Source organism: Saimiri boliviensis, chromosome 6, assembly GCF_048565385.1.
Source record: "Saimiri boliviensis isolate mSaiBol1 chromosome 6, mSaiBol1.pri, whole genome shotgun sequence".
In the NCBI taxonomy this organism is placed as follows: Eukaryota; Metazoa; Chordata; class Mammalia; order Primates; family Cebidae; genus Saimiri; species Saimiri boliviensis.
Window position 1 is genome coordinate 15,717,795 of NC_133454.1, and position 25,380 is coordinate 15,743,174.

Here is a 25,380-nt window from a genome sequence, read left to right on the forward strand (position 1 = left end):
GGGGCATGCTGTCACATCCAGCTAATTTTTAAACTTTTGTTAGTGATGGAGTTTTACCATGTTGCCAAGGGTGGTCTGGAACTCCTGAGCTCAAGCAATCTGCCCATCTTGGCTTCCCAAAGTGCTGGGATTACAGGCGTGAGTCACCATGCTTGGCCAGTTTTCCTTTACTTTTTAAAGGAACACCATATAAAAATACATACATATGATTATAAATTAAAAGTTATGAGATTGTTTCTCATATAGATGATAAATAATGATGCCACAGTCTTCACAAATATATGAAATATCTCTGGTATAGTAGATTCCTGGGTTCTGACCTTGATTTTGTCATTTGTCATTTGCCATTTGGCCTTGGTTTAAGGGCCTGTTCCTCTCATGTGCCTAATATCTTCATCTGTAAAATGCAGACACTAACAGCTGCCCTTCCTATATCATAGGGTTGAGTGAAGACCAAACAAGATAATCAAAGTGAAAGGGCTTTGAAAAATACAAAGACCTGTAGAAGTTCAAGGCATTATTAAAGACTGTGGAAAGATTGCTAACACAATTTGATTCAAGGCCAAAGTTTCATACTTTTGAAAGTTAAAAGGATAGTCAGTATTTACAAATTATTTTAAAAACCAAATTCTTGCTTTGGTGACCCAGTACCATGACTAAATTTTGTTTTACATGCTGTCCGTTTGATACCTAACTGATATAAGTCATCTAACCACATTATCATGCCAGGTATAATTATATAGCGTTTTAGCAGTATCTACAATTTCTGGTGGGCAAGAAGTTATAAATTCACATAGCTTAAAGACAAAGTCATGTCTTTAAGAGAAAGGTTCTTTTGCTTTTTCATTGTGGCAAAAATGCTGCTCTTTGTAACATGCATACTATGAGAGATCTGCCTGCCAATGCAATTTGTCAAGCATTTATTTAGTGCCTATTGTGCATAAATCATTTTGGGTAGAGATGAAGTGAGGAGAAGGATGGAAGTGGTAAGAAGGAATACAGAATAAAGAAGGGGTCTCTGAAGTGGGTGAGCTTTAAAACTAGTAGGGAGTAGCAGATCCTGTGGCAAGTAACTATAAAGACAGGATGATATCGATGCCAAGAAAATTCTTGAGGAATATACCATAGGAACTGGAGAGGTTGCAAGGATTAATTTATTCAGTCTAGGAGGGCAGAATCTGGTGACACTTGTCCTAGGCCTTGATGTGTAAGAAGGATTCCTTGGGTCAGAAATGGAGGGGAGGATCTTTCAAGCTTGAAGGAACCACACCTACCCTATGCTACCAATAAATATTTACCTACTAACTAGCTGATAAAACTAAACAATTTAGCAATGTGCCTGTGACCCTATAAAGTCACTGTTGGGTGGTGTGAGGGGTTAAATTTTCAGATTCTCATTGAAAAGCACCAGCCTTTCACCATTCCAAGAGGGCAGCTCAGAGAGTGGTTATACACAATCCTGCAAACAATACTCCATCTTGTTCAGTTCCATAGAGCTACAAGAATCTTATCTTTGTTCAGACAGGGGTTCTGAACTTAAATAACTCAGGTTTCCTACAAAACTTTTCCAGGCCCATGCCCTACCTGCAGTTTTCTAAGCTCACTTCTACTCCTTTTCCAGGTAGTTTTCACAGATCCAGCACTAACCTTTACATGTAGGTTTAGTTTTTTCCGGGATTACACTTCTCCTTTCCAATATATTAGTTAGAGTCACATACACTGAAGGAGGGGGTCAACAAAAGCTTAAATTCAACTGTGACCAAGGTAAATCTTGAAGGAGGGCACAAGTTAGGTCAGATGGAAGGGGTGACAGAACACTGCGGTGTGGAGAGGCAGGCAGAGACATGGAGAATATTGTTTCCAAAAACTATAATAACTCTCTTCCAGCCATTATCACACTATTAGCTAACATGTATTGAGATCTTACCTTAGGCCAGGCAATGTGCTATATGTGTTACGTATTATTTCCTTTGCTTGGGGCAGGTAATATTACTACTTCTATTTTACAGAACAGTCACTAACAAGTGAAGTGACTCAGGCTGGGTGCAGTGGCTTACGCCCGTAATCCCAACACTTTGAGACACTGAGGTGGGCAGATTGCTTTAGCTCAAGAGGTCAACATTGCAAAACCAAGAATACAGTAATTAGCTGGGTGTGGTGGTGTGTGCCTGTAGTCCCAGCTACCTGGAAGGCTGAGGTGGGAGGATGGCTTGAGCCTGGGAGGTTAAGGCTGCAGTGAGCTGTGTTTGTCCACTGCCTGGGCAGCAAAGTGAGACCCTGACAAAACAAGAAAGAAAAGAAAAGAAAAAACAAAAGGAAAGAAAGAAGGAAAGAAAGAATTAAGTGACTTGTCCAAAGTCATCCAGCTAGTTCTGTGGTAGAGCCAGGAGATGCACCAAAGTCTGTGCATCTAAACTTACACCATGATGTCCCTACCCTCTTGCCTTCCCCTTCAATGTCAACCTAGAATTCTGGGAAGTTTAAGTGTCACTTATATGCAAACCATTTTGAAGGGTTCCTATGGGATAGGTGGAACAGGCCACTGCTGACTTGATGTGATCATGTTAACCAAGTCTTATTCAGCACTCTACATGTGCAAGGCATTGTGCTAAACATGTGCATCTTCTTTTAATCTTCACAGTAGGCTTGAGAGAGCAGTGCAATTATTGTCTCTTTAATAAATGAGTAAACTGAAGCACAGGGAGGTTGAGTAATTGATCTAAGATCCTATTAGAAATTAACATTTTTAACAGCATTTGAACCTTGGCCAAGAGCTCTAAGATTTAGTCTCTGAGCCATACAAGATTTGGACGAATTGACAGCCACAACAAGACCCTGCCTTAAAATTTCTCCCCCACCTGCCTGCCCCAGAACCTGAAGTGAGAATCTTTCCACCCTATTTAGCATTTAATCATTGCTATTTGTTTCCAGGGGAGGAGTGATACTGGGAATAGCACGTTTAGTTCCTTCAAAGCCCTATGCCGGGTGATGCAGTGTACCTAGAGGTGAGCAAGACCCAGTGCCTGCCTTCCAGAGCTAGAGAGGGGCAGGAAGGGGATAAATAAGGCAGGTGCAATCAAAAATAAAAGTGAAGTACCAAAAGCATCTGAGGTCATGCCACTCCCTTTCTTAAAATCACCATCACCAGCAGGACACAGCCTGCTTCCCTCAGCAAGGCACGTATAGCCACTCCTCCAACTTCTGCCCACCTACCTCCTTAGCTTCATCTCTGCCTCACTGTCCCAAATCCTGTGCAATAGTCATGACATATGACAGGCATCTCCATGTCTCTGCCTGCCTCTCTGCACCCAGTGTTCTGTCACCCCTTCAATCTGACCTAACTCATTGCCTTCCTTCTTGATCTTATTTGTATTTAAGTTGTTATTGTCCCTGTCATTAAGCGTAGTGACTCTACAACACTTTGTAAACCTATTATAACACCCTAAAATGAAATTATGTACAAATCTGTCTCTTCAAAGGGAAGACCAGTGGCTTATTCCTCTTTTGCATGTGGAGTGCTCACCCAGCACAGGGACACATTAGGCTCTCGAAGGCTGAATGAAAGCCAGAATGCACATCTCCACGCAGTGCCAGGACTCTGCGGCCAGGCTAGTAGTCTGCACTGGGCACTAAGTGAGGCCCCTGGGGATAAGCGTTTGTAAGTTTGGGAGAAGGAAGACCTTTAGAAGAACTAAAGACGGACCTGGGCCACCCTCAGTTGCATGATAAGGAAAAAGGCTTTAAGGTTCACCTCCTTCAGAGGTTTGCCTGGGCTGGTCTTGTCATGGGTAACTTGTGAAAATGGGCACTGATACAATGTTTTCATTATTTAATTAAATTAATTAATTTATTTTTGAGATGGAGTCTTGCTCTGTCACCCAGGCTGGAGTGCAGTGGTGTGATCTTGGCTCCCTGCAACCTCCACCTCTTGGTCCAAGTGATTCTTTTGCCTGAGCTTCCCAAGTAGCTGGGACTACGGGCGCTTGCCTCCATGCCTGGCTAATTTTTCTATTTTCATTTTTAATTTTATCAGAGATGGGGTTTCGCTATGTTGGCCAGGATGTTCTCAAACTCCTGTCCTCGGGTGATCCACTTGATTCAGCCTCCCAAAATGCTGGGATTACACGCCACCGTGGCCAGCCACAATATTGTTATTTATTGTATTGTATTGTCTGCCTTCCTGCCAGACAGTACCTTCCAGGAGCGTACCACTCCTCTTTGCATACCCCAGTGGGTAGCCCAGGCAGTACACGTCGTACTCACCATTTTTCTAGGAATTATTGTGTATGTGTGTGTGTGTGTGCGTGTATATATATATATATATATATATACACACACATATATATATATAATTTTTTTCGAGGTGGAGTTTCGCTCTTGTTCCCCAGGCTAGAGTGCAGTGGCGCGATCTTGGCTCATGGCAACCTCCGCCTCCCGGGTTCAAGCGATTCTCCCGCCTCAGCCTTCCGCGCCCGGCTAAATTTTTTGCATTTTTGGTAGAGATGGGGTTTCACCATGTTTGGCAGGCTGGTCTCGAACCTCTGACCTCAGGTGATCCACCCGCCTCAGCCTCCCAAAGTGCTGGGATTGTAGGCGTGAGCCACAGCGCCCAGCCAGAATTACTGTATTTTAAAGCATCGCTTAATGTAGTTCTCTCAACAACCCGTAAGGCTTTTTTTCTTCTTCAGTTTCACACGTGAGGAAACTGACGTCCCGAGGGTTAAAACAACTCACCCCAGGACAGGCTCCATACCCTTCGCGCCCCTTTCCCTGCGCGGTGGCTGTCCCCACTCGGAGGGCAGGGGCTCCTAGTGCTCCACGCTGTAGGGCTCCAAAGCCCCCTAACGCGCCGTAAAGATAATAATAATGTTGCTTTCTTTATTTGTACAGAAAACAAGTTGTTTCGGGGCAAGGTACACTGGAGGAGGAAGCTGGGAACGGGAGAAAAACAGCAGGCAGGGTGGAGAGCAAAGGGAGAAAAGGGGAGAGGGCCGGGGCCGGCCGGCCCTGGGTGCCGGGCGGGGAGGCCGGGGCGGGGATCCCGGGGCTGGGAGCGGGCGCAGCGCCATTGGCCGGAGCACCCAGGACCGGCCCCTGCGCGCCGCCGGCAGCCCGCGGGGGTACTCGCGCACAGCGCTCAGCGTTGACAGCGCCGGGAGACACCCGGGCTGAGCTGTGCGCTTGCGAGCCAGGCAGAACCGCCAGCGCCCGTCGGGAGAGTGAAGGCTCGCAGCGCCCAGCCCGGGAGAAGGTAACGCGCCGCGCCTGTGGCGGCGGGGTTTGCAACGCCAGGCCGAGGTCTAGGGGCCAAAAGAGAGAGATGGCGAGGCGCGCTCCCTGCCCGGCAGCGACTCCGAGGTGCGCACTCAGCTTCCAGTCTCTACTTTGTCCACTCGCTGTGTTACCTCGGGCAATTTTGTTTCCCTCTCTCGGTCTCTGCTTCCTCCTCTGTGAAGTGAGGGAGGTGGTGTAGAATGATGTTCCTTAGTTTTCCGAGTTCTAAAATGGGAAATGCGTGTTGGCAGCGGGCAAGCTCCTTTCCTCAGTTTCCCACCTACTCCAGAGCCACCTCCGCTGCCCAGGCGGCCAGGAAGCTGGGATGCCCTGGTGGGCGGGGGTTCTCCTGTGCTCTCGAATTTTCTGGGCCTTTCAGGGACTGACTTGGGCATGGGGCTGGGTGCTGGGAAGACCTGGCTGCAGAGTAACTGCCCTCAGATTGCTCAGGTGCAGAAAGGTAGGGCATTAGGACCTGTTTACCGGTGGGGTGTCGGGAAATGTCGGCCAGGGAATGATGATTTCTTTTTTGAAAATAACACTTGTTTTGGAATTCTCTTCCATATTCACACCTCGTCCCACAGCGAGCTATAAACTACACGAGTGGGCTTTATCATCCTTCACAGTGGAAAAAAAAAAAAACCGACTGCTTTCAGCGTCTAAGATACAGGGCTCCACCAGCATGTAGGAAGTGGGTCTCTCTCTGCACCCGTCCTGCCGCCTCTCCCCTTTCCTTCCTCCTTCCTCCTCCCTCCTCCCTTTGTAAATCCCCTCTGACCTTGAGGGGCTCCACTTCCTGCCTTAATGAAAAGTTCTTCTTTTCATTTAGTGCTGGTTTGTGATCAACAGCCTCCAGGGTTTTGGGCTCAGGGTTGAGATGGAAACCTAGATAAGAACAAGCTATGAATCACACTGTCAGCCTGCTCAACCACACAGCCCGGGAGGGATGTGCAGAGGAAGCCCGCTGGGGCTTCAGACAGACCCTGGAAGGTGGGGTGGATGCAAACTGCCGTGGTCCCCCTGATGGCAGCCCTTCCCCACCAGGATGTTGACCCCTGCTGTCTATTGGATGGAGCAGCCAGATAGAGTAGGATGATTGAAAGGGACTGATAAGGCCGGGCGCGGTGGCTCACGCCTGTAATCCCAGCACTTTGGGAGGCTGAGGCGGGTGGATCACGAGGTCGAGATCGAGACCATCCTGGTCAACATGGTGAAACCGCGTCTCTACTAAAAATACAAAAAATTAGCTGGGCATGGTGGCGCGTGCCTGTAATCCCAGCTACTTAGGAGGCTGAGGCAGGAGAATTGCCTGAACCCGGGAGGCGGAGGTTGCGGTGAGCCGAGATCGCGCCATTGCACTCCAGCCTGGGTAACGAGAGCAAAACTCCGTCTCAAAGAAAAAAAAAAAAAAAAAAAGGGACTGATAACTTGGCTGGATTTCTATGGAAGGCCTCCAGCATTTCCCTCCTCTCACCTTCTTCCACCCCTGTTCACCCCTGTTCTGCCCCTTCTCACCCCTAGTGTGGTATCCAGGTGAAATCAGATTGCAGAGCCCATCAAGAGCAGCCAGGAAGGAGAAGAGGTGTGGGGACGGCAGCAGGGCAATGTTGACTGTTGTTGACTGGGCACTTACTATGGGCCAGACACTTCTTTGTATGTAATAAATATATCCTTAATTGTCATAAAGCCACATGAGGGGTATACTATACCCTTTTTTATATATGAGAAACAGACTCAGAATGATTGCTTCCTTTAGTCACTTAGGAAGTAGCTTAGCTGGGATTCAAATCCAATCTGATTCTAAAACCTGTGTTCTTCACACTTTCTTTGTGCTCCTTGAGTAAGAGCAAGCTGGAATACCAAAATATGTAACATTATTGAGTTCTCACCAGGTGTCAGGCACTGTGCAAAACATCTTAGAGCTATTATGTCATTTATGGTGCAGGAGTTTCCGTTATTCTGGAGGTAATCCGTGACTGCCTTAGCCTCTCAGCAGCAGTCCTGCTCTAGAAGGCCTGCCTAATCCTGCCCAGCTGCTAGTGTGTGGGTGGGGCAGAGCCCTGTTTACTTTATCCTAGAGGTGGTTTGGGGTCTAATGAAAGATTGATTGTCCACATCTGACGGGTTAGCCCTAACCGTGGGCTGGTGAATGATTCCACTGTCCCCTAAGAGGCCTTTTTCAGGTTTTGCTCAATAAGCATTTGTGGAATGAATGAATTAGCACCTTGTGCAGAGTGGTCTGCTGCCTTGTAGAAATGTGAGGCAGCCCAGGAGAAGCCCAGGTTCCACCATCTTCAAAACACAGATGCTAATCTAGGTGTTTCTCCTCTTTGGGCAAGGGAGGTAGGGTGAACTATGTATGTTTAGGCTTCCAGAGCTCCTTGGAAATATGTTTGCCGGTCACCTGTTTTATAAAGAATTTTTAAAGATACAGTAGATGAAGAAAAATGTGGCTTTTTTTTTTTTTTTTCTTCAATTAAGAGGAAAACTTCCTTGGTATTAATGAGGTTGTCACTCTCTCAAAAGTTGGGACGAGGGATAAGATTGTAATGTTTTTCTTAGGGGCTGACCAAACTTCTCCATAGAAGACCCCAGCAATGGAAAAGAAGACCAACAAGTGCTCCTACACTCATGCAGGTTTTTCATTTGATTTCATAATATATGGACTTTGTGTTTACATGTATAAAGATTTTTCTTCAAAACATCTGAATAAAATTGGTGTCCAGGCAGATCATTAGATAGTCTTAGGGGCTTCAAGTATCCAGATCGAGCAGTAGGACCAAGGTTCTAGAGGGCTTAGGGTTTGCATTTTCCATTCTCTGAGTCACAGTAATAGAGCTTCTCTAGTCCCTACGGAGACATCCGCTTTTCCCATTTTTCAGAATGAAGAACCTTTCAAAAATAAAAATATCCGTTATTGTTTTTCTTGTTACCAAAACTAAACTTATTTATTGCAGCAAAAAGATAAGATCCAGATTAACATTGATAATAGTTATCAATACATCTATACTCAGAAACAGTTAAAGCAAAACTTGGGATATAGCCTTTTAAATCTTTTTCTTTGCATCTATATTAATAAATTTTAAAAACACACACAGTGAATACAACACTTTTGATTGAATTATTGTCAGAGCTAGGAGCCATCTGAGATTGTTTTTGAAAGAATGTGGAGAATAAATTATGAATAATTAAAAGCTTCATGAAGGTTAATCTTGTTTGAGACCCAAAGTTCACCCCTCATATGTCTCCTGTATTTATCTTCCTGGAGAGAGGAGTGCTGGTCCATGGGGTTGCTGTTGAAAATGCAGGGTCAAGCTGTACTTCTTGCTAAACATCTCAAATATAACAGAAAAGGTAGTTGTTTAGTGCTGCTGAGGCGCAAAATTTGAGCAGAAAATTCAAAAACTAATTTGCACAGTAATTTGCAGAAAATTCAAACGGGTCCTAGAGAAAGTCATTGCCCCAGAATTTCATTTTATTACCTGTGTGACCTTGGGCAAGACAGATGGCTTCTCTGAGCTGGTTTCCTCTTCTGTAAATTGATGATAATGAACAAATTTTATCCTCACTTACCAGAGTCACTATAAGGATCAAGTATCAGGTGTTATTGTTTGTTACTTAGATTGCCTGCGTGTGTGTATGCTATTAATGTTTTTAGGATATTTAAACATAGAGACATTAAAAACATTGTTAGTCTTTATAAAATCGTGGAATCCAACTCTTGGTATTAGTAGCACTTGATCATGATGTAAATGCTCTATTGGGACTCAAGTTTTCCTCAAAGAATGTAGGTTTTCTTGGTGACTAGTATCTCACTGATCTTCATCACAATCCTGAATAGTAGAGGACAGAAAATAGTCTCATTTTATAGAATGAAAGCAGGCTTGCCTTCCAAGAGAGTTGTTCAGTTACACAGGAAGCCCCAGAGCTTCTGGGAGCTGTCTCTAGTCGCCCTAAGAAAGGCAGAGGCTTGCTAGGAGGAAGCAATGAGAGCAACTGGAAAGGTAGTGTACCTGTGGGGGCATATGAGTGCCAGTAGCTGTTACCTTAAGGACTGCTGTCAGGTGTGCACCGTGCTCCTGGCCGCTCTGAGGAGATAATGGGGCCTGCATTCGGAGGCAGGTGGTTTGGTTTCAACTACTGCATCTGCCAAAGACAATCTGTGTGATCTGGATTTAATTGCACCTTCTTTCTGAGCCTTGGTTTCTATATAAAGCTAGAGAGTTGGAACAGATGAGGTTCCTTCCAGTCTTAAAAATCTGAATCTGGGTTATTTTCCATTCATGGTTTCCCAAGTCGAAGTCTGGTAGAGAATTTCCACATCCAAATGAATCAGATGTCAGAAAATGTTTCCACTTTCTGTTGCTTCAAGCTTTTGATGCCCCCTCCTGATTTTCTAAGGGTCTCCTCTATTGACTGCCCTCATGCAGAACACATGATCCGCAGATAATTGAGAGTGGTTTCTGCTCATTTATTTGTTATTATTAATTTATAACCTCTTAAGATTGTTAGGAGAAGAGAACTGCTTTCAGGAAATTTTGGGGTTTTTAAAAATTATATAGGAAAACTTCGATAAATATGACTTCATAAACTTTAAAAAATTACTGAGAGCTATACAATAATTATACTACATTTACTGACAATGCAGAGAATTTTTAAAGGATTAGACAGCCACAGTGTTTCAGGGAATTTCAGAGAAGGTAGCTTGACAGAAATACAGTATCATGAAAGCAGGTTTTAAAAATGGTAATAAAGCCACGTTTCACTAATTATTTGCCTCTTAAGTCACTAAATACAGTGTTTTTCCCTAGTGCCCATTGGGTACTTGGCCCTGTGCTAGGACTGTTGCAGAATGTGGGAGAAGCACATGACCTCACTCTTAAGTGGCTCAGAGCTGGGGAGGCGGGGAAGAGAAGGAAAAAGGAAAGAGACGTGCAGCTGTGGTTGGACTAGGATGTTGATGAAAAGAACAATTTGGGAAAAAAGTGAGCCCCTGAGGGCTCAGAACTTGTGGTTTATTTCTGTATCCACATAGCCTGGCACTGTTCCTGGCACTCAGTGGGAACTTAGTGTAAGTATTTTAAATTAATTAATAAATTAACAAAGAAAAGAATGAATGAATCACTCTGCTGAAATGTGGTGCAATGTCCTCAGATGACTGCAGTGACTTCTTCACATATGTGAAGTACCTGCAACCTACAAAAGCACTTCCCTATGTGTTATCCTTTGTAGTGATGATTGAGAAAAGAAGGCCAAAATAAGAGCATGTCCTAACGTCATACTTTCTAAACTAGTATAGCCGCTAGTATAGATTTGGTTTATTATTCCTAGATAATTCCTCTTCTTTCTATAAATGCATCAAGAAATATTTGGGGGTAGGTAGATATAAGAGACCTAGCAAACAATTGAAGGTAAACACATATTTACCTTCAGAGTTAGAGGGGGAAAGATAGGCATCACTTGATTTCTGAGTGAATGTAAGTTTCTTTTTCTTTCCTTGCAGAAGCATTGTTTCACTATAAGTCTTGACAGAAAGGATGCCATCACCACTAGCTTCTGATTAGACAAATGTGTTTTGTGTTGCCATCACTCCCGGCCACAGGCGCCGGGGCTCTCTGGCCTCTGGCTGAGTCACTTGATTAAAATACAGGGCTGTGAGGCTGAGGGCATGGGCTGGATCCCAGGCCAAGCTAAGTTGCTCAGTCAGATCTATTCCCTGACCATTCCCATCCCCTCTGCCAGTGATCTGTGTTGGGAGGAAGGCTGAACTGTAGTGTGTTAGATTCCTTAGGGAAGATTCTTTACCACTGTTAGTTTTAGACTAGTCATTTGAGTTATATAACTAAAAGATTTGGGTTTTCAGTTTGATTTTTTTTTGAGAGATGGGATCTCACTGTGTTGCCCAGGCTGGTCTTGCACTCGTGGGTTCAAGTAATCTTCCCACCTTTACCTCCCAAAAATGCCATGGTTAAAGGCATGAGCCACTACACCTGGCACTTTGTCATTAAGATATAGTCTAGGGTTGTTTCAGTTCTGCAATCTTGTGACACATTCGGGGTTTTCATCCTGAGATCTTTGCTGTCCCCAAAACTGCAACTATTACCATAGCATATGATTCCCTCCGTGTGTCTAGAAACTGAGAATGATCAGTTTTGTTTTACAAGATCGTTTAGCGAACTAAATGAGGTCCTATAGTTAATGCAAACCAGCAAAAACAGATTGAGATGCTGTTGCTGGGTGGTTGACCAAAGACTTACCAGCTGAGGACTCAACCACCTCATTCCTATCTGGTGCTATTTTTGATTTAACTACAATTTCTATGTGATGTCTTCAAGGTAAGTTATGAATAATTGGAGCCACAGGCATTCAGTCTGCAAATACAATGTATCTACTGCTATAATGGCACCTAGGAGTAGTATCTGGTTATGTAAGATTCATTTTCCTCAGTTATTTTAAAAGTACTTTGCCTGATCTAGTATTTTTGATTGCTGACGTAACATATTGTATTATGTGTAATTGCTTCAGACTGTTTTTTTCCAACCCTGTGAGGCAAGTGAATGATAATGCTGTCTGACATTTATTGAGCACTTACTGTGTATCAGGCACTATTCCAAGCACTGTACCTACATCAGTTTATTTAATCCTCACAATAATTTATTGCTGATACTATTTTTGGTATAGTATGATTGCTTCTATTTTATGATGAGAAAATTGAGGCCCTGTAAGTTAAATAAGTTGCCCAAGGTGACACAGCCAATAAGAAAAACAAGAGAGATTTGAATTCATGCAGTCTGACTCCAGAGCCCATGCCTTGGATCATTGGAAGATAATATGATATGATTGTACCCTACTCTTGTATTCTGCTCTACTGTGCATGAAATCGGGGAGCTGCAAACTGAATTCTAGATGCAGAATGAGGGTACATAGCTTGGGTTAGTGTTTTGACCACACAGGATAACCCTTGAAAATGGGCTTGTTGTAAAAATTTAGAAAATTTTGTTACACAGAGGTAGTAATAATTAATAAAGTGTAAATATTTCAGGAAATATCAGGGGGTGACGCCAGATTACAAAGTGATGTATCCTATTTAAGAATCAACACTGGCTGGGTGCGGTGGCTCACGCCTGTAATCCCAGCACTTTGGGAGGCTGAGGTGGGTGGATCACAAGGTCAGGAGTTCAAGATCAGCCTGACCGGACGTTGTAAAACCCTGTTTCTGCTAAAAATACAAAAATTAGCTGGGCATGGTGGCACACGCCTGAAATTCCAGCTGCTCAGGAGGCTGAGACAGGAGAATTGCTTGAACCCAGGAAGTAGAGGTTGCGGTGAGCTGAGATCGAGCCACTGCACTACAGCCTAGGTGACAGAGCAAGACTCCATCTCAAAAAAAAAAAAAAAAAAAAAAATCAACACTGTCTGGAATGTAGTAACTGAAGTGTTGTGTTTAGGAAGCTGAGTACAAGTAAATCACATCAGTTGTGCTCCTTTACTTAGAAAAGCAAAATTGGTATCTTTCTTTTCCATTCCTTTTAGGGATGCTACAAATAACAAGAACATAATAAACAGAATGTCTGTTATCTATAGTGCAAGCCCTATGTCAGTTCCTTTGCCATGTCCTTGCTCCTCTAATTGGCTGGACTACTCTCTAAAGTAGGTGGTAATTATCCACTTTACTGTTGAGGAAATGGAAGCACAGAGAAGTCCTTTGCCCAAGGTCACAGAGGTAGTAATGCAGTACAAACAATTGAGCCCAGGTTACTTTGACTGGAAACTGCTCTTTTCAATCCAGTACTGCCTCTCTTGGGGGAGTTCTTTAAAGGAAAGATGTTATTTTCATGCTTACTGAATCCTGTGTTAAGACATAGGTTTGTCATGAGTCTTGAAATAGATTATAAATATTCAAAACTAGGTTTGTTCCAGAAAACCTAGGATATTTCTATTACCATAGAGATGTAATGATGGACTTGACATAATCTTCCAGGAAAAACAGTTGGTTCTCCTTGTGCTCCATGGCCTGAGAAGTCAGCAACTTATTGCTGCAGTTATGAAGCAGCACAGCCTGAGACTAGAGCAACTATAATACTATTCTTGAGAACTGGCAAGAAGACCCCAATTACAGTTTACTTTGGGGCATCACAACTTGATAAGTGAGAGAAAATATACTGAAGAACTTGAGAAGAAATGAAGCTGATCTTGTTGTAGATGACATGAGAATTTTATAAAGACGAAGAATTTTTATAGGAGTTGTCCTAGCAGGACCACTTAGATAAGACATACTTTTACAGTTTTATAATGTACATTCTTGAATCTTTTTGAATTATCACACCACCTTTCTGCAAATGTATTCACTGTGTTCTTGCTAGAATCCTAGTGACACCTGGCCGTCTGATGGTTATAGCAGATGTTTTTGAGGTGCAATCGTAGGTGGAAGCCAGAGTTATGAAACATAGTGGCCAACAAAGTGATGGGAGAGGGGTTATGGTTAAGAAGGTGTTTTTGACTAGTGTCCATGTTGCCCACAGAGGCAACTTTGTAGTGGAAATAAACTTGGCTTTGGAATCAGATGAGCTTGAATTTAAACTTGGATCCACTTACTAGTTGTATAATAGAGCAACTAATTTAACTGTGGTTGGCAGCTTTTGAGGTTCTTAGGGGTAGGAGTCTCAACTTCCTTTTCGGAAAAAATTGCATTCATTTTCTCACAAGATGGGGTTATGAATATAATAAAGCCTCTGACTTTGTGAGATACGTAGGGTCACTATTCAATACGTTAGTTCTCTTCCTTTCCCTTTTCTTCCTTTCCTTTCTTCCCTTCGCTTTCCTTCCCTTCCCCTTGGCTATTGAGAGTGACAATGGTGAAATAGTACTTACAGTACAGGGTGGTGGGTGTTCTAGTAGAAATGTGTATGGCTTATTGTGAGGTTGCTGAGAGAGCAACTGCCTGGGAATGTAGGAAGGAAAGATGACAGATAAGCTAGACTTGTGGCTGAGTGGGAGTTTGCTAAGTTAAGAAGAGACTGAGGGCCAGGTCTGTTGGCTCACTCCTATGATCCCAGCACTTTGGGAAGCTGGGCCTAGTGGCAGGCACCTGTAATCCCAGCTACTTGAGAGGCTGAAGCAGGAGAATCACTTGAACACGGGAGGTAAAGGTTGCAGTGCACCAAGATCATGTCACTGCACTCCAGCCTATTTGACAGAGTGAGACTCTGGCTAAAAAAAAGGAAAAAGAAGAAAAGGGGAGAGTGTGGTGGGGAGGAAACATTGAAGGCTATTTCAAGTTCAAAGTCATGGAGGCAGGAGAGCAGGGATAGTAAGTGGGAGAGACTACTGAGTTGGCATAGTAAGAAGTGGGAGAGACTACTGAGTTGGCATACAGGGCAGATAAGTTGTGGTTGGTGGTGCTGCTAATTAGTGGGGTTTCACCAAATGTGAAAATGAGGCTAAAATCTTACCCTTTATCTTGAAGGCTGCCCTTTATCTTTGACATTTCTTAATATTGTGAGTGAGATAATGAAATTTCTCTTTAGAATAATAACACTGCTCATGGTATGGAAGATGGGTTTGGGGTTGATTGGCATACTTGTTTGCACTTGTCTGTGTAAAGGAGATACATATATTAAAACTTTTTTGGTAAAAGGTAATGGTACTTTTAGAAGTGGTGCTGCTATTCAAGACTTGTACAGGAAAGTACATAATGTGTTGGAAAATGGTGACTCCATATACTAATTTATGGACTGGATCACATTGGAGCCAAATTATTTCAAGAGGATAAGTATGTTTTGCCTTGAGTTAAGCATATTTACCACTTTTCAGTAAAGGACAGGGTATGTTTCTGGCAAAATGATTGAAACTTGAATCCAGAAAAAAAATTTTAAGGCCCTTTTTTGCATCACCAAAATCGAGTTTAAGATTCTAGGGATAGTTGATGCCTAACACATGCTGAATTTGGTTAGTGCTTTGTTGAATTTCTTGTGCTTAGCATGCACTATTGTGGTTAGCAGCTGTTGATTTTCTTGGACGAGCAGAGAGGCTCAGACTGCAAAACTATCATCTATGGGAAATGGCAAGAAGCTAGGTGGCCCTTCTCTCCAAGCAGTCAGGATCCGACAGATGTACACACAGATGTGTGTTTGTGTGTTTCTAGGCCTGTGTTTATGTTTTCCTGATAGTTTCTGCTTTATCCAGACCAGAGGGAAAACTATATTACCTGGGTTCCTTGGGGAAAGCCACTGGGGATATTAGCCTTGGTAACTAGAGGTGCCTCAGTGTGAAGACAATCACCTTCTTCCCCGTATAAACTATTAATAATGTGTGGCCAGGAGCCAAGGGTGTGGAGGAGATGTGGCTCTACCTGTCAGATTCTGCAGGGGACAGATGTGACTCTACTGGGGAACTGAGCACAGGTATTTGCTTGGTGTTTGAGGAAGTGAGGAGGGAGTGGATGTGTTTGTTTTTTTTCCCTTTTCTGGCATACTTTCCCCAAGTTCACACTCTGAGCAGCCAGGAACTAAAAGCGAGTCTTGTGTTGACATTCAGTGCACAGGGAGTAAGTTGTACGTTTTAAACTCCTGGGGGCCAGGCATGGTGGCTCATGCCTGTAATCTCAGCACTTTGGGAGGCCAAAGTCGGAGGATTCTTGAACCCAGGAGTTTGAGACCAGCCTGAACAACATAGAAAGACCCCATCTCTACAAAAAAAATAGAAAAAAATTAGCTGGGCATGTTGGCATACACCTGTAGTCCCAGCTACTCAGGAGGCTGAGGTGGGAAGATCACTTGAGCCTAGGAGATCAAGGGTTCAGTGAGCCATGATTGTGCTGCTGCACTGCAGCCTGGGTGACAGAAACCCAGCAAACTCTTGGAGCATCCTACATTGGGCTTTTGGAATACTAGACCTTTGAACCTTCATGTGCCAGTCCCCAAACACTTTTCGCTGTGTTAGTCAAGTCTCAGTCTAGTCCTTTGATAGATTCTGGTTTGGGCTCTTTCCTTTGAAAAAGCACCAAAACTGATTACTGGTGTATGGGAACGGTCAAGTCCTTGAGGATGTGTGTGTGTGTCACCACCTGTAGGTACAGTGACCAAGGCTGTGAGCTTAGTTTAATGCTTAAGTATGATATGATTGATGTTTACAGAAAATCTCTTGCTATTCTTTTTAAACTATTATTAAATAGTGATCATTTGTTGTTAAAAAGGTTATCATGCTTTAGCAGGAAGAATATCAGATTTGGATACAAAAGTTAATTTGACAGTTCCTCACTGAATATTTTCTGTTTGTGTTTCAGAAATTGTTTTAAGCTAAGAGTCCAGTGTAGATGTCTGTAATTACCACTCAGTGTGATGTTCATGTCGGATGTGAGCACAGAGGAGGGAGGTGGGGTGGTGAGAGGAAGGGAGATCAAGTGCCAAGGTAGGGCTTCCTGGAAGAGGTGGCATAGGAGAGGAGATGTGGGTGAATAGGAATCAGGTCAAGAAGGCTGGGAAGTAGTATGGCAAGCATAGTTTCATGTTCAAGGCAAGGCTGGCAGGAGCTGAGGCCAGTGAAGTAGGCAGCGGGCTGATCATGGAGAGTGTCATGCATGTGATTAAGGAGATTGGATGTTTTTTATGGACTTGTAGTCACCTTTGTTGAGCTCTTACTAACCCTGTCTCTAACTCCGAAATCCTAGATGTTCTTAAAACTGTAGCTCTATGCTAATTCTTCCTGAAAACTTCCTGGTTCGTCATGGCAGGAAGTTTTCTTTCCCTCCTCTAACTGGTTTAGTGTTTGGCTATACTACCTTTATGGCTGTCATCACATATCACTGTGTGTTATTGTTCTTTATGTTCTCATCTTATCTTCCCTGTTGCTCCAGAAGTTCTTAGAGGACCAGGACTGAAGGGACTTCTTATTTCGTTAATGCCCAGAGCCCAGAAGGCTGAGATAGTACAAGTGTGCTGAATGAATGTATTTTGAAGTGCCAAGTTATGTTGACTGTCATTTTGAGGATTTCAGTATATTGATTTAAGAATTTAGTGGTCAATGGGCCGTTATCAACTAGTTAGATATCTGTCTTTTCATTCCCATGTGTGCAGAAAAGAATTAACACACACACACACACACACACACACACACACACACACAAAAGAAAAAAAATTAAATGAAAGTTGCCAGGTTTTAAAAAAAAATGAATTAACATAGTGAATGTGAAACTGCCTATCCATAGAAAGGCCTGCTTGCAAGTTGTCCTCTGGCTTGCATTAGGGAACTTGGATTTCAGGAGGATTTCCACAAATCTAAATGATATGAGTAGCTCACTGTGCCTAGACTGTGCTAGCAATGTGGTTTATGCCAAGCACCTGCTTTTCTAGAGGTCTGGAATTTGGGTACATGCCAGGGAAGGGGTGCCTACATGACTTGTCCCCATTAAAAACTCTGCACACTGAATCTCTAATCAACTGTCTGGTTGGTAACATTTCAGATTTGTTGTCACAACTTGTTGTGGTGTCCAGTGTGACTTCTCTTGGAGAAGACCCTTGGTAGCTCCCACCCGGTTTTATCCAAACTTCACCCATGCACCTTTTTCCATTGTTGATTTTGCTTTGTATTTTTCCACTGTATAAGTCATAGCTATGAGTACGACTGTATGTTGTCCTGTTGAGTTATTCTAGTTAATCATCAAACCTGGGACTGGACTTGGAGATCCCTTTAACACATCATGAAATGACCCATATGTGAAGTCAGTTATTTTTTATTTTTCTTTGTTTTTGGCTCAGACTCTGAAGATATTAAAGACTTGGGAAGTTATTGGTCTTTAAAGAAGAGAAGGACCCATTTCTCAAGACTGTATGTATTTAGGCATGTGAAGAGGGTGCTTAAGAAGGTTTCACTTTTTTTTTTTTTTTTTTTTTATCATTTCATGAACCAGATCAGATTTCAACTTTTGGAAATAAGTGTTAAGCTTTAAAATTTTGAACTTTGGGAGTGTCAAAAGCTGTGATGATCCATTTGTTTTAAAATGAACAGGAATGGGAGGACTCACAAAAAACCTGAACTTGAGATCAGTGAGTATAGGCTGGGTGTGGTGGCTCAGGCCCGCCCGTAATCCCAGCACTTTGGGAAGCTGAAACGGGTGGATCACTTGAGGTCAGGAGTTCAAGGCCAGCCTAGCCAACATGGTGAAACCCCATCTCTACTAAAAATGCAAAAAAAAAACCAAAAACAAAAACAAAAACAAAAAACCCCACTAAAATCAGCTGGCATGGTAGTGCCTGACTGTATCCAGCTATTCGAGAGGCTGAGGCAGGAGAATCTCTTGAACCTGGGAGATGAAGTTTGCAGTAAGCCAAGATTGTGCCACTGCACTCCAGCCTGGGTGACAGAGTGAGACTCCTTCTCAAACACCACTAGCAACGAAAACGTTCTGGTCTTGAGATCAGTGGGTATAGACTAAGGTGTGATATAAGATAGGTGAATGGCTAGGTGGGGTATGGCCAGCTGAGGAAGCTGTGTGTAAACATAGACTTCTTAAGATTTTTTTTTAGATCACATAGGCTATAGCTGGCAAAAGGGACAATAACAAAGGCTATTTTTTTTTTTTTTTTTTTTTTTTCGAGGTGGAGTCTTGCTCTGTCACCCAGGCTGGAACAAAGGTGGTATAGTCTCAGTTCACTGCAATCTCTGCCTCCTGGTATCAAATGATTCTTGTGCCTCAGCTTCCGAAGTAGCTGGGATTACAGATGCCAGCCACCATACCCAGCTAATTTTTGTATTTTTAGTAGAGATGGGGTTTCACCATGTTGGCCAGGCTGGTCTTGAACTCCTGACCTTGTGATCTGCCCACCTCAGCCTCCCAAAGTGCTGGGATTACAGTCATGAGTCACTGTGCCTGGCCACGTACCTGGAGTTTTTAGAGCATATTTCCCTGGTGATGATGGCTTATGTGTATGCTCTGAGCTTGTGTATTACTTTTCCTGGGTCCTATGGGACTCCCAGAGTGGCAGTCTTCCCAGCACTATTTGCAGTTTGGTAGATGTGAGGGAAGGGCATGGTGGCCTGCTCTGTCAGTTTGCTGATTTCAGAGCCAGCTCACCTTAAGCCATTCTTTCTTGCAGGTATTTGGTAAAAACTCATCTGGGAATAATCTGCTTTATCAAATTTAAAAAGTCAGTGAAATTTTTTATATTATAGAAATATAAGGAAGAGACTAGAAAAAGATGGTTTGGAGTGGCCTTTACTATTCTTGTTAGTTTCATCCTGGAAAATGTTTCCTATGTAACTTTTTTATTTTTATTTTTAACCTAAGCAGCACATTATAGTAAAGAAACACAGCCTCGGGCTCTAGAGAACACAGTGACAGTGCTGACCATGAGCAGATAAATTCAGCACCTGGTACTGTGCCTGGCACAGACTAGGGACACAATTAACATTTGTTAAATGAGTGTAACGCAGGCTACTGGGCATAAGTATCTGGCCTCTTCTGCTGCCTAAATCATAGAGTAGGCTAGACCCCAGTTCACATTAGTGTGCTCTGGCTGAGAGGGTTCAATTTTTTTTAGATCTGATGGTGAGCCTAGGGCAAGGCCATCAGCATTTCAGAAAATAAAATGCAAACATTATTCCATGAGGGGATGTGACTTTATTTGGGATGCTGAAAATAAATTTAGCGGTAGTGGTAGTAATAATAATAGCTAATACTTACATTAGCTAATATAAGTATTACAGCTAATACAAGTTTACTGTGGACTCATACCAGACTAAGTGCATGTAGTCCTTTATAACACAATTTTAAGTAGATATATTACTAGTGAGGAAGCTAAGTAATTTGCCAAGGTAACATAGTAGGAAGTAATACTGAAATATAAATGTGGAGACCAAAGTACAGCCACTTAACCTCTCCTTAGTGATACCGTAAAGGAATGGGAACCTAAGCATTTTGAAAGACCGTCTCTTTCTTGGTTTGCTTTATTAGAAAAAAATGATGAATGGATCTACTTTCCATGAATTCCTGGAGCAATTCCTGGAAATTCTGCTTTTCTTTTAGTTCTATATAAACCTCCAATGAACTTTTGTTTTCAGAAAGAAATACAAATTCATGTTTGAGACTTACTTCCTGTACTTCCCCAGCAATATAATGATTTTTTTTTTTTTCTCCTTTCAAATGCCAAATAGTAGAAATCAAGCCCAAGCAAGCAGAAGAGTCTGATAAATGCAAGTTTCCTCACCAGGGGATAATTCATGGAGAGATGTGATGCCCATTTGAGAATCTGGATTCTTTTGAGTTTGGTTATATGAAAATCTCTTCTGTGACCCTGAGAAAGTGGGAGGTTTTATTACTCGTTCTGTTGTCCTTTAAAATTTAAATCTGGCTGGGCGTGGTGGCTCATGCCTGTAATCTTAGCACTTGGGTGGCTGAAGTGTGAGGATCACTTGAGGCCTGGAGTTTGAGACCACACTGCAAACATAGAACCTGTGTCTAGAAAAAAAAATTTTGAACTTAGCTAGGTGTGCTTTGCCATCTTTACTGTTGTTAAGCAATTTGTTAGAAAAAAAGAGCATACAATCCCTCAATCTTCATTCTCCAAAAATTCAAAAAAGCAGATTTATTTATTTTTTTTTCTTGTAGAGACAGGGTCTCACTATGTTGCACAGGCTGGTCTTGAACTCCTAGGCTCAAACAGCTCTCCTGCCTCAGCCTCCCAACATGCCAGGATTATGGGCATAAGCCATATTAGCTGGGTATGGTTGCACGTGCCTCTTATCTCAGCTACTCGGGAGGCTGAGGCAGGAGGATTGCTTAAACCCAGGAGTTTGAAGTTACAGTGAGCCATGACTGTGCTATTGCACTTCAGCCTGGGTGACAGAAAGAGGTCTTGTCTCTAAAAAAATGAAAAAAAAAAAAAAAAATTAAATTTAAATCTGACCAGGTATGGTGGCTTATGCTTGTGATCCTGGCACTTTCGGAGGCTGAGGCAATAGAGTTGCTTGAGCTCAGAAGTTCAAGACTAGCCTGGGTAACATGGTGAGACCCTGTCACTATAAGAAAAAAAAAGCAAAAAATTAAATGTGCTCTTTTGAATTTTTGGTGGATGGGGTTTGAAGGAGTGTGTATTCTTTTCTGTAATGAATTGCATAACATTAAAGATGGCAAAGCATTAGCTTCTTATTTTGACTTACTTTTCAGACCACATAGTTATGTTTAATTAAATATTTTCCAGGGTTCATATCTGTATAAGGGAGGGTATGACTAAAACAATGTGGAAATGCAATTGCTTGCCAAATGACAGCTACAGATTCTCCAACCATTTTTGGGTAATAGGATTTTTCATTTGTGCAGAGCTAAATAATGTGACAGCTGTGAGATTTTAACCATGGGTATGCCTATTTCTTTGCCTGTTGGAAAAATTTTCCTGACAGCAAGTGTTGAGAGCATGCCCTTCATTTTTAAGGACAGGTTTATAAAATATTGGTTATGAGATATCTCAAATTAAATTTCATGGGTGTTACCAGAATTTGAGGTGGATGAAACTTTTCTCCATGTCTGCCTTTTTGAGAAATTTTGTAATTCAAAGTCCCTGAACAGGAAGAAGAAAACTGTTCATCTTCAAAACATAAAATATTATAATAGTTTTCAAAGTATTTCCTTCCTTTTAGGTATTTGTATTTTGAAATAGAGAAGGCATGATAGAAGCTCTAAAACTAAGAATCTTAGGTGGAAGGCAGTATTTATAAATCATTTACTTCTAAAATTTCTTTTGTGAAATTAGTTTTACTTATTGGTGTATTGTTTCCAAAGATTACTTGTTTGAAAAAGAAAAAATAACTTTCTACAACTTCAAAGTGACACATTTCATAGGATCCCCATTCAGCAATGGTCTGCATTAAATGGGCTAGAAAGTTAATCTACAGGTTAAGAGAGAAATGAATATCCTTGACTTAGAACATAGAAAGGCAAAGTGACATTTGGCTTGCAGTTGCCTTCACTGCCCTGTCAGATAGTCTATTCTAAACTACCCCATTAGGGTGAGTTTGAGAGAACTCTATTGGTAGAGCCCCAGGTCACTCCTAATTTGAAGATCACCTCCCACCATCACTAGAGTCTGGGTTGGTGTCATGGTTTCCCAAGTGAGTCATGTTGTCTTCAGCGATTCAGGGTCTAACCTCCCACAGAGCAATTGACTTTCCCTGGAGCAGACTATACCCCTCATCTAACCATTTTTTTGTCTAACTTCCTGTGACTCTTATAGGGTACACCCCCAGATTTAGTACATAATAATAATATGTTCTATATAATTTACCAGTTATATACTTTGTGTAGGTTCAGTTTTCTCAGCTACATTGTCAGCACATCAAGGTTATTAATCCCTTTTTCTGGCAACTTTTATGATCCCTATCGCAGCTGGTAGAATTCCCAGGAAATGAGATTGGGAGTTATGGGCCTTTCTCAGTTACAAGATGTTGAGAAAGCAAACAGCTCTTTGCTGCACATGTATTCCTTTCCTTATAGCTCCCAGTTTAGACATATGACTCCACATGAGTTATTCCAAACATCTAGCTAACCACATGACTCCATCTGGGACACTGCCTTACATTAGAAGAGAGGGAGTCAAGTGGGCAGTAATGAGTCTTCAAGTACGTATTTGAAGAGCTATTGCAGTAACATTGGAAAACAGCTGTTTGCTGTGTTCACAATGGATAGTGCAAAAGGGAACAGATGGTAGTAAGATGGTAAAAACCTAAATGATAAGGAACTGGTTGACCTTTAGAACAGAAAACATGTTTACAGGTCATCATCCCAGTCCTCATTATGTGGATGAGATACTGAGGCAGAGGCTGATTCAATGGTAAGTCCAGGTTCACAGAGCTAGTAAGTCACATAGCCAGGTATTGAATTGGTGTCTTTGAGCTTGCAGTTTGATGTTTTTCTGTAACTCTATTCCCAATCCTTAATCATTGCAAAGACTGTGGCTAAATGCTCAAGTGCTCTACCCAGCTAGCTAAGGGCTATTTCTTTGTGGAATTCTGGAATTTTTTAAAGTTAAAAATCTCAATGATTATCTTTCTGGGAGGTACAAGTAAAGTAGGATATTTTTCTAGAGGTCACTGTGAACCAGAATATTTACTGAGAGTTCTTTTTTTTTGCGGGTGGTGGCGGGGGGCAGGGAGACAGAGGCTCGCTCTGCCACCCAGGCTGGATTGTAGTGGTTCAGTCTTGGCTCACTGCAACCTCTACCTCCCACGTTCAAGCAATTCTTCTGCCTCGGCCTCCTGAGTAGCTGGGATTACAGGCATGCACCACCATGCCCAGCTAATTTTTTGTATTTTTAGTAGAGTTGAGGTTTCACCATGTTGGCCAAGCTGATCTTGAACTCCTGATCTCAGGTGATCCACCTGCCTCGGCCTCTTAAAGTTCTATGATTACAGGCATGAGCCACTGTGCATGACCTACCTGAGAGTTCTTTTTTATTGGAAGATACATATTTGTTCATATGAATGTTTCTTCTGCTGCACTTCATCTCTTCACATGAAAGTGGTTTCCAGATCCTGTTTCTCTTTTCTGCTGTGGAATTGTGATCTGGGAGAAGTTACCAGAATCATAGGGCACATCCCAGTTATCCTGAACAGACAAGCAAGGATCTTCAAGCTTGTTCTGTATTTCTAACATGTAGAATCACTGGAATCATGGGAAGCTACTGGGAGGCTGTCTTTGCAATGCAGGTGAACTTGGAATGGGAGAGAAAGCACAGTTGGCACATTGTAGGACTTAATAAATGTTGAACAAATAAAGTATACTTCTCCCCACTTCTCCTCTTAACAGTTATGGAGCTGGGGAACCTAAAGACAAATCCAGCCTAACTTTTATAATTATGCTTTATATTATACAGTAAAGCAAGTGAAACCTAGAAATGTTAAGTGACTTGTTAAAATTCATACAGTTCGTCAGGGCCTGTGCTTGGGCTAGGCTTAGGTCATTCTGTCTCTTAATATTATGTTAGGTTGAACCAAATGAAATTGCCATTTCTATAGGTGAAAACAGTTGTGTACAGGTTGAGCATCTCTAATCTGAAATTCAAAATGCTCCAAAACCAAAACATTTTGAGCCCTGATACGCCTCTACAAGTGGATACATACCTGGCATATTTACTTTCTGATGATTCATTGTACACAAACTTTGTTCTATGCACAAAATTATTAAAAATATTATATAAAATTACCTTCAGGTTATGTGTATAAGGCATATATAAAAAAAAAAATATGTGTTTGGACTGAGGTCTCATTCCCAAGATATCTCATATATATGCAAATATTCCAAACTGAAAAAAAAATCCAAAAATCCCACAAACACTTCTGATACCAAGCATTTTGGATAAGGGATACTAAACTTGTATTGGCAATTTAATAATCATTCAAGCTAATATGTTTTGAAGGTTCTGTACTGTATACATTTTTTTATTTCAGTAATAGAAATAATAACCTTGGCCTTCTCTCTAAATCAAGTAAGCAGATAATACAGGTTAGTGTAGAGAGTCGCATTTGTTCGGAATTAGTTAATCCTGGGTTTACATCCCTTGATCTTTCTAAGCTGAAGTTTGCTCATCTATAAAATAGGAATAATATTATGTGCATAACTCATAAGATTGTTTAAAAGATTAAATGAGGTGATTCTTTGAAGGGCCTAGTATAGTATCTGGCACACAGGGCTTAGTATAGTATCTGGCACATAGTAAGTACTTAATAAGTATATACTGTTGTTAATTGTATCAAAAAGGAAGAGAATAAAACTCATAAGGCTTTAAAAATGTGCAATTTGGCTGGGGGCAGTGGCTGACACATGTAATCCCAACACTTTGGGAGGCCAAGGTGAGGACTGCAAGAGCCCAGAGTTCAAAATCAGCCTGGGCAAGATAGTGAGGCTTCATCTCTACAAAAAAAATAAAAGATTAGCTGGATGTGGTGGCGTGTGTTTGTAGTCCCAGCTACTCAGGAGGCTGAAATGGGAGGATCACTTTATCCTAAGAGGTGGAGGCTGCAGTGAGCTAGGTTCATGCCTGGGCAACAGAGTGAGACCCTGTTTCAAAATGATAAATAAATAAAATGTATAATTTTCCCTGAAAGGACATTCATCTT

The 25,380-nt window shown here is 42.1% G+C and overlaps 1 protein-coding gene across 32 annotated transcripts in view; it reads left to right on the forward strand.

Moving 5' to 3' along the window:
• Positions 1–25,380, forward strand: part of SYTL2 (synaptotagmin like 2) — a 155,400-nt gene that overhangs the window by 29,187 nt on the left and 100,833 nt on the right. For 8 of the 32 annotated variants that reach the window (XM_074400216.1, XM_074400227.1, XM_074400223.1 and 5 more), the window contains exons 1-2: positions 5,108–5,358; positions 7,837–7,911. The exons of 1 other annotated variant lie outside the window; for it this stretch is intronic. The gene's annotated coding sequence lies outside the window, so the exon portion shown is untranslated. Of the gene's footprint in view, positions 1–5,106; positions 5,359–7,836; positions 7,912–25,380 lie in introns of those variants that run through there. 23 more of the 32 variants (XM_074400234.1, XM_074400236.1, XM_074400244.1 and 20 more) reach the window with 7 other exon arrangements.